This window comes from Panthera leo, chromosome C2 (assembly GCF_018350215.1).
Source record: "Panthera leo isolate Ple1 chromosome C2, P.leo_Ple1_pat1.1, whole genome shotgun sequence".
Lineage (NCBI taxonomy): Eukaryota > Metazoa > Chordata > Mammalia > Carnivora > Felidae > Panthera > Panthera leo.
In genome coordinates, this window is record NC_056687.1 from 56893571 (window position 1) to 56903017 (window position 9447).

Below are 9447 nucleotides of genomic sequence, written 5' to 3' on the forward strand. Positions count from 1 at the left end.
AACATTGGGCACCACACCCTTATCTCCTAACAGAACCAGCCAAACTGCTAACATTTTGCCTGGTTGACCCTTAGTCATCACTAATTTCCCTTCTTTCATCCCAAAGGTAGCTGCACATCTCTGTAACACTTTTATTTTATTTTATTTTATTTTATTTTATTTTATTTTATTTTATTTTATTTTATTTTATTTTTTATTTTTTAAAATTTACATCCAAATTAGTTACCATATAGTGAAACAATGATTTCAAGAGTAGATTCCTTAATGCCCCTTACCCATTTAGCCCATCCCCCCTCCCACAACTCCTCCAGCAACCCTCAGTTTGTTCTCCACATTTATGAGTCTCTTCTGTTTCGTCCCCCTCCCTGTTTTTATATTATTTTTGTTTCCCTTCCCTTATGTTCGTCTGTTTTGTCTCTTAAAGTCCTCATATAAGTGAAGTCATATGACTTTTGTCTTTCTCTAACTGACTAATTTTACTTAGCATAATACCCTCCAGTTCCATCCACTTAGTTGCAAAAGGCAAGATTTCATTCTTTTTGATTGCCGAGGAATACTCCATTGTATATATATACCACATCTTCTTTATCTATTCATCCATTGATGAACATTTGGGCTCTTTCATACTTTGGCTATTGTTCATAGTGCTGCTGTAAACATGTGGGTGCATGTGTCCCTTTGAAACAGCACACATGTATCCCGTGGATAAATGCCTAGTAGTGCAATTGCTGGGTCGTAGGGTACTTTTATTTTCAGTTTTTTGAGGAACCTCAATACTGTTTTCCAGGGTGGCTGCACCAGCTTGCATTACTACCAACAATGCAAAAGAGATCCTCTTTCTCCACATCCTTGCCAACATCTATTGTTGCCTGAGTTGTTCATGCTAGCCATTCTGAGAGGTGTAAGGTGGTATCTCATTGTGGTTTTGATTTGTATTTCCCTGATGATGAGTGATGTTGAACATTTTTTCCTGTGTTGGTTGGTCATCTGGATGTCTTTCTTGGAGAAGTGTCTATTCATGTCTTTTGCCCATTTCTTCACTGGATTATTTGTTTTTTGGGTGTTGAGTTTGATAAGTTCTTTATAGATTTTGGATACTAACCCTTTATCTGATATGTCATTTGCAAATATCTTCTCTCATTCTGTCGGTTGCCTTTTAGTTTTGCTGATTGTTTCCTTCACTGTGCAGAAGCTTTTTATTTTGATGAGGTCTCAGTAGTTCATTTTTGCTTTTATTTCCCTTGCCTCCGGAAACGTGTTGAGTAAGAAGATCAAAGAGGTTTTTGCCTGATTTCTCCTCAAGGATTTTGATGGCTTCCTGTCTTACATTTAGGTCTTTCATCCATTTTGAGTTTATTTTTGTGTATGGTGTAAGAAAGTGGTCCAGGTGCTTTCTTCTGCATGTCGCGGTCCAGTTTTCCCAGCACCACTTGCCGAAGAGACTGTCTTTATTCCATTGGATATTCTTTCCTGGTTTGTCGAAGATTAGTTGGCCATACGTTTGTGGGTCCATTTCTGGGTTCTCTATTCTGTTACATTGATCTGAGTGTCTATTCTTGTGCCAGTTCCATACTGTCTTGATGGTTACAGCTTCATAGTATAGCTTGAAGTCTGGGATTGTGATGCCTCCTGCTTTGGTTTTCTTTTTCAAGATTGCTTTGGCTATTCAGGGTCTTTTCTGATTCCATAAATTTTTAGGATTATTTGTTCTATCTCTATGAAGATGCTGGTGTTATTTTGATAGGGATTGCGTTGAATATGTAGATTACTTTGGGTAGTATTGACATTTTCACAATATTTGTTCTTCCTATCCAGGAACATGGAATCTTTGTCCATTTTTTTGTGTCTTCTTCAATTTATTTCATAAGCTTCCTATAGTTTTCAGCATATAGATTTTTCACCTCTTTGGTTAGATTTATTCCTAGGTATTTTATGGTTTTTTGTGCAACTGTAAATGGGATTGATTCCTTGATTTCTCTTTCTGTCGCTTCATTGTTTGTGTACAGGAATGCAACTGATTTCTGTGCATTGATTTTATATCCTGCAACTGCTGAATTCATGAATCAGTTCTAGCAGTTTTTTTGGTGGAATCTTTTGGGTTTTCCATATAGAGTATCATGTCATCTGCAAAGACTAAAAGTTTGACCTTCTCCTGGATGGTTTGGATGCCTTTTATTTCTTTGTCTTATTGCAGAGGCTAAGACTTCCAATACTGTGTTGAATAACAGTGGAGAGAGTGGACATCCCTGTCTTGTTCCTGACCTTATGGGGAAAACTGTCAGTTTTTCCCCATTGAGGATGATATTAGCATTGGGTCATTCATATATGGCTTTTATGATCTCAAGGTATGCTCCTTCTATCCCTACTCTCTTGAGGATTTTTATCAAGAAAGGTTGCTGTATTTTGTCAAATGTTTTCTCTGCATCTATTGAGAGGATCGTATGGTTCTTGTCCTTTCTTTTATTGATGTGATTAATCATGTTAATTGTTTTGTGGATATTGAACCAGCCCTTCATCCCAGGTATAAATCCTGCTTGGTCATGGTGAATAATTTTTTTAAATGTATTGTTGGATCCGGTTGGCTAATATCTTGTTGAGGATCTTTGCATCCATGTTCATCAGGGAAATTGGTCTATAGTTCTCCTTTTTAGTGGTGTCTCTGTCTTGTTTTGGAATCAAGGTAATGCTGGTTTTATAGAATGAGTTTGGAAGTTTTCCTTCCATTCCTATTTTTTGAAACAGTTTCAAGAGAATAGGTGTTAACTCTTCCTTAAGTGTTTGGTAGAATTCCCCTGGAAAGCTATCTGGCCCTGGACTCTTGTTTTTTGGCAGATTTTTGATTACTAATTTGATTTCCTTACTGGCTATAGGTCTGTTCAAATTTTCTATTTCTTCCTGTTCCAGTTTTGGTAGTGTGTATGTTTCTAGAAATTTGTCCATTTTTTCCAGATTGCCCATTTATTGGCATAATTATGGCCAATGTGTTGCCATAATTATGGCATAATTGCTCATAATATTCTCTTATTATTGTTTTTATTTCTGTTGTGTTGGTTGTGATCTCTCCTCTTTCATTCTTGATTTTATTTATTTGGGCCCTTTCCTTTTTCTTTTTAATCAAACTGCCTAGTGGTTTATCAATTTTGTTAATTCTTTCAAAGAACCAGCTTCTGGGTTCATTGACATGTTCTACTGTTTTTTTGGTTTTGATAGCATTAATTTCTGCTCTAATCTTTATTATTTCCTGTCTTCTGCTGGTTTGGGGTTTTATTTGCTGTTCTTTTTCCAGCTCCTTAAGGCCAAAGGTTAGGTTGTGTATCAAATTTTTCTTCCTTCTTTAGGAAGGCCTGGATTGCTATATACTTTCCTTTTATGACCGCCTTTGCTGTGTCCCAGAGGTTTTGGGTTGTGGTGTTATCATTTTCAAAGGCTTCCATATACTTTTTAATTTCCTCTTTAACTGATTGGTTAGCCCATTTATTCTTTAGTAGGATGTTCTTCAGTCTCCAAGTATTTGTTACCTTTCCAAATTTTTTCTTGTGGTTGATTTTGAGTTTCATAGAATTGTGGTCTGAAAATATGCACAGTATGATCTCGATCTTTTTGTACTTACTTAGGGCTGATTTGTGTCAGTATATGGTTTATTCTGGAGAACGTTCCATGTGCACTGGAGAAGAATGTATATTCTGCTGCTTTAGGATGAAATGTTATGAATATATCTGTGAAGTCCATCTGGTCCAGTGTGTCATTCAAAGCCATTGTTTCCTTGTTGATTTTTGATTAGATGATCTGTCTATTGCCGTGAGTGGGGTGTTGAAGTCTCCTACTATTATGGTATTACTATCGATGAGTTTCTTTATGTTCATGATTAATTGATTTATATATTTGGGTGCTCTCACATTTGGAGCATAAATGTTTACAATTGTTAGGTCTTCTTGGTGGATAGACCCTTTGATTATGATATAATGCCCTTCTGCTTCTCTTGATATAGTTTTTTTGTAAAGTCTAGATTTTCTGTAATAAGTATGGCTACTCCGGCTTTCTTTTGTTGACCATTAGCATGATAGATGGTTCTCCGTATCCTTACTTTCAATCTGAAAGTGTCTTTAGATTATTGGATCTTGGGAATATACATGGATCTTGTTTTCTTATCCATTCTGTTACTCTGTGTCTTTTGATTGGAGCATAGAGTCCATTGATGTTTAGAGTGAGTACTGAAAGATATGAATTTATTGCCATTATGATGCTTGTAGAGTTGGAGTTTTTGGTAGTTCTCTGGTCCTTTCTAGTCTTTGCTGCTTTTGGTCTTTTTTTTTTTTTTTTTTTTTTTTTTTTTTTTTTTGTCTTTTCTCTCCTCAGAGAGTCCCCCTTAAAGTTTCTTGCAGGGCAGTTTTAGTGGTCATGAACGCCTTTAATTTGTGTTTGTCTGGGAAACTTTTAATCTCTCCTTCTATTTTGAATGACAGTCTTGCTGGGTAAAGAATTCTTGACTGCATGTTTTTCTGATTCAGCACATTGAATATATCCTGCCACTCCTTTCTGGCCTGCCAACTTTCTGTGGCTAGGTCTGCTGCAAACCTGATCTGTCTTCCCTTGTAGGTTAGGGACTTTTTTTCCCTTGCTGCTTTCATGATTCTCTCCTTGTGTGAGTATTTTGTGAATTTGACTATGATATGCCTTGTTGATGGTCGATTTTTGTTGAATCTGATGGGGGTCCTCTGTGCTTCCTGGATTTTGATGTCTTTGTCTTTTCCCAGGTTAGAAAAGTTTTCTGCTATGATTTGCTCACATAACCCATCTACCCCTATTTCTCTCTCTTCCTCTTCTGGTACCCCTATGATTCTGATGTTGTTCCTTTTTAATGAGTCACTGATTTCTCTAATTCTTAAATCATGCTCTTTTGCCTTAATCTGTCTCTTTTCTTTTCTGCTTCATTATTCTCTATAAGTTTATCCTCTATATCTCTGATTCTCTGTTCTGCCTCATCCATCCTTGCCACCGCTGTATCCATCCGTGATTGCAGCTCAGTTATGACATTTTTTATTTCATTCTGGCTATTTTTTACTTCTTTTATCTCTGCAGAAAGGGATTCTAATCTATTTTCAACTCCAGCTAGTATTCTTATTATCGTGATTCTAAATTCTGGTTCAGACATTTTGCTTGTATATGTGTTGGTTAAATCCCTGGCTGTCGTTTCTTTGTGCTCTTTCTTTTGGGGTGAATTCCTTCGTTTTGTCATTTTGAAAGGAGAAAAGGAATTAATGAGGTAGAAAAATTGAAATAAAAAATTAAATAAAAATATTAAAATTAAAAATTAAACACACACACACACACACACACACACAAAATCGAATAGATGATGCTAGATCCTAGGTGTGTTTCGGTCTGGGTGTTGAAAGTGGTTTGACAGATTAGAGAAAAAAAAGGGGGGGGAGAAGAAAAAAAAAGGAAATTATTTGAGAATTTGAAAAAATGAATACACTGAAGTAGACTAAAATGTGATGATTTGGGTAATATAGAATTTGAAAAAATATACACAAAGTAAAGAATATAGTAGAAAAAAATTAAAGAAAAATATTTTTAATAAAAATTAGAAATAAATATGAACTTTTTAATTTTCTGTATTTAAGAAAAACGAAAAAGAAAATAAGGAAAAAAATAAATTGTTTAAAAATTTGAAAAAGTGAATACACTGTCATAGACTAAAATGAAATGATGGAAGTAAAATAGAATTTGAAAAAAATTACATAAAAGCAAAAAATATAGTAATAAAAATTAAATTAAAATATTTTAATAGAAATTCAAAGTAAAAATGAAGTTTTTCTCTTTCTGCATTCAAGAAAAATATAAGAAATGAAAAAGAAAAAGAAAAAGAAATAATAAAAGGAAATGGTTTGAAAATTTGAAAAGAATACACTGTAGAAGACTAAAACAAAATGATGGAACTAAAGTAGAATTTAAAAAAAATTACACAAAAGTAAAAAATACAGTAATAAAAATTAAAGTAATATATTTTTAATAAAAATTAAAAATAAAAATGATTTTTTTTCTTTCTGTATTCAAGAAAAAGAAAACAATTGCAAAAGAGAAAAAGAAAAAAGAAAAAAAAGAAAGAGAACTGAATAGATGAACCTGCTAACAGATTGAAGTAGGACTGAAATTGCTTTGTTTCCCCCTAGAAGTCAGTCTATGTAGTTCTTTATAGTCTACAAATTAAACTGTGGGTGAGACTTGTGTTCTTGAAGAGTGAGGTTGGCCCATTTGGGTAAGGCTCAGTGTAACAGCTACACTCTCCACTAGATGGCGCTGCTAGCCTACTGGGGTCGATTGCTGCTGGGCTTGTAGGTGCGTATGCGCATGCGTAGGAGCGGTGAAAATGTCGCCATCCGGCTACCCAGTCTGTTCTCCCAGATCAGCAATCACACACCCTTCCTCTGTCTTCAGCTCTTGTCCACTCCCTGCTTTTTTACTCTCCATGACCAGGCCCCGGGCAGTACCTCTCTCCCAAGTTTTCTCTCAGATGCAGCTGTTTTCCCCTGCCCCTTACTTCTGAAGGACTGCGGGTTTGACCTGTTCTGCTTCTCTGTGGGAGGGTCTCACTGAGCAATGGCCAAATGAGCAATGGCTGAATATCGGCTGCACCCAGGAACATTTGTTGGACCTGCTGCTGCTGGAGTCCTGAGACTGCGGCTCGGTGCCAGCCCACCCCAGAAAAAGTTTGCGAGACAGTGTAGCAGCAGCGTTTCAGGGATTATGGAAAATCACAACACACATCTGGCACCAGGCTTCACCCTTAATGTCCTTGCCCCAGCACCAGCGAATGTGGCCACCTTCTGGGGTCTGCTGGGACCAGGTGGCTTCAACAGCCTCTACCAAATATCCTTCCACCAGTGGAAATGCTGTGTGGCCAGAGAACCGCCCTTACCACCAGAGTACCGCCAGGTATTGAGCTGCAGAGTTGCAGCTTTTGCGCTCCCCTTGTTTACAGTCTTAATGGAATTTAAACCCTCTCCTTTCTCCTTTCTCCCTTTTTAGTTTAGTTCCTGTGGCTGTTTCCAATTTTCCACTTTCTGTCCAGCTGCTTTTGGGGAACGGTGCTTTTTCCATATTCTCCCCCCTCCCCAGTCTGAGTCCTCTCTCTGCCCATAAAAGTGGTTCTCTGCCTTTTGCGGCTTCTCACTCCCCGAGTTCAGCTCTCCATGCCATGTACGTACTGAATTCTGTAGTTCAGGTTGTGCAGATCATTGTGCTAATCCTCCAATCAGTTTTCTAGGTGTGTAGGATGGTTTAGTGTTGGTCTGGCTGTATATCATGGACACGAGACACACAAAATGCTTCCATGCTCTTCTGCCATCTTGCCTCCTCCCACATCTCTGTAACTCTTAATAAAAAAGCCAAATCTTTGGTCTACTGAGAATGAATCTAAATACTAGGTGTTATAGTGTGCATAGCTGAGGTTAACTGCCAGGGAAATAAGGGACTCACTGGAGGAGGGTTTGGGCACCTTTTGGGCAATGTTTTTTTCATCTAATTTCTGGTACTCAGGTTTCAACCACATCCTCAATTGCTCCCCATTAGCAGGCAATAACATGGAAGAACATTTATTGCCCAATTAACCGTGTAATTTGGTCAATATGCTTGTTATTTATTTCCTGGTTTTCCCTTAAGTCCTGATAAGTGGCCCATGAAACTGTCAACCTTCCTTTTCTGGAAAACCACATCTCTGTCAATATCTTAGTCTTATCACAAAATTATCAAGAACTGTGAAGGGTCTGAGATTTTATCCAACTTACAAGATAACATGTTTGCCCCCTGTATTTTCATTGATAATTTTAGAAAACATGTGATTCAGGTGTCGGAGACCAAGGACAATTTATTGTTCACACCAGTAGCAGTAGCCAAATTATTTGCAACTTTGTGCCAGTACATGAGCCTCAACTACCACAATATGATGTGACAAAAGAAGTGACAGCTACACATGCCATGTATTGTGTTATAGAGGAGGAGCCCTGAACTTGGGGAATCCAGCTCTTCTCTAATGAATATAAAGCATGACTGACTTTTCTTTGGTCTGGATAGAGATCAAGCTTTTCACTATCTGAACATTTTTGAAAAAAAGTAGTCCATAATTAAGGGCAGTTAATATTTTGCTTATAAAGTATGAAGAAATGTAAAAGATGTGTTGAGAATTGTTTTTCAACAGTAATGTGTTCTTTTACTCTGTCTGCTCTTCTCACTGGTTTTAAGCAATTTGATTGTGATGTACCTTGTACTAACTTTCTTCATAACCCTTGTGCTTAGATTTTTTGAGTTCCTTGATCTTTGGGTTTCTAGTTTTCACACAATTTGAAAAAAAAATTATTCAATTCCTTTTGCTGTCTCCTTCTCTCTTCTCATTTGGAAAGTCAAAATATATATATTTGTTCTTTTGAAGTTGCCTCAAAACTCAATGATACCTTTTTATGCATATGTTTTAGTTGTTTTTTTATCTCTTTGCCTATATTACATCTTCAAATTCAATAATTCTTTCTTCTATAATGTCAAATCCAATGTTAATCCCAACTTGTGTAATTTTTTTATCACCTACATTGAACTTTTCATCACTACGAGTTTCATTTAATTTTTCTTGATATGTTCCATGTCTCTGTAACATTATCAATCTTCCCTCTGGCTTGTTGCATACATAGTATACAGCTTTAATAACTTTTAAAATATACTTTCTGCTAATTCTAACATCTATGTTAGTTTTGGATAGGTTTTTATGTTTTTTTTATTTTTTATTTTATAAAGACTTTATTTTTAAGAACGTTTAGAAGTTCACAGCAAAATTGAGAATGCATAGAGATTTTCCATATGCACCCTCCTCTCATACATTTATGGTTTCCCATATTATTAACATCAACTACCAAAGTGGTACCTTTGTTATAATTAGTGAACCTACATTGACACATCATAATCACCCACAGTACATACTGTACATTATTATTCTTGGTGTTATCCATTCTGTGGGTGTGGCACATATGTATAATGGCATTTATTATACATATAATAAATACATATATTATACATATAATTCTGTCATTATGGAATTATACAGAGCATTTCATTACCCTGAAAATCCTCTGTGTTCTGCCTGTTCATCCAACCCCAGCCCCCAACCCCTGTCAACCACTGATTTTTTATTGTTTCCATAGGTTTGTCTTATCCAGAATGTTACATTGTTGGAATCATCAGCATGTAGCCTTCTCAGATTGACTTCTTTCATTTAACAATATTCATTTAAGATTCCTCCATGTCTTTTCAAGGCTTGACAACTCATTTATTTTTAGCATTGAATAATATTTCATTGTCTGCATGCACCATAGTATATTTATAATTTCACCTACTGAAGGACATCTTGGTTGCTTCAAGTTTGGGCAATTATGAATAAAGCTGCTGTAGGCATTGATA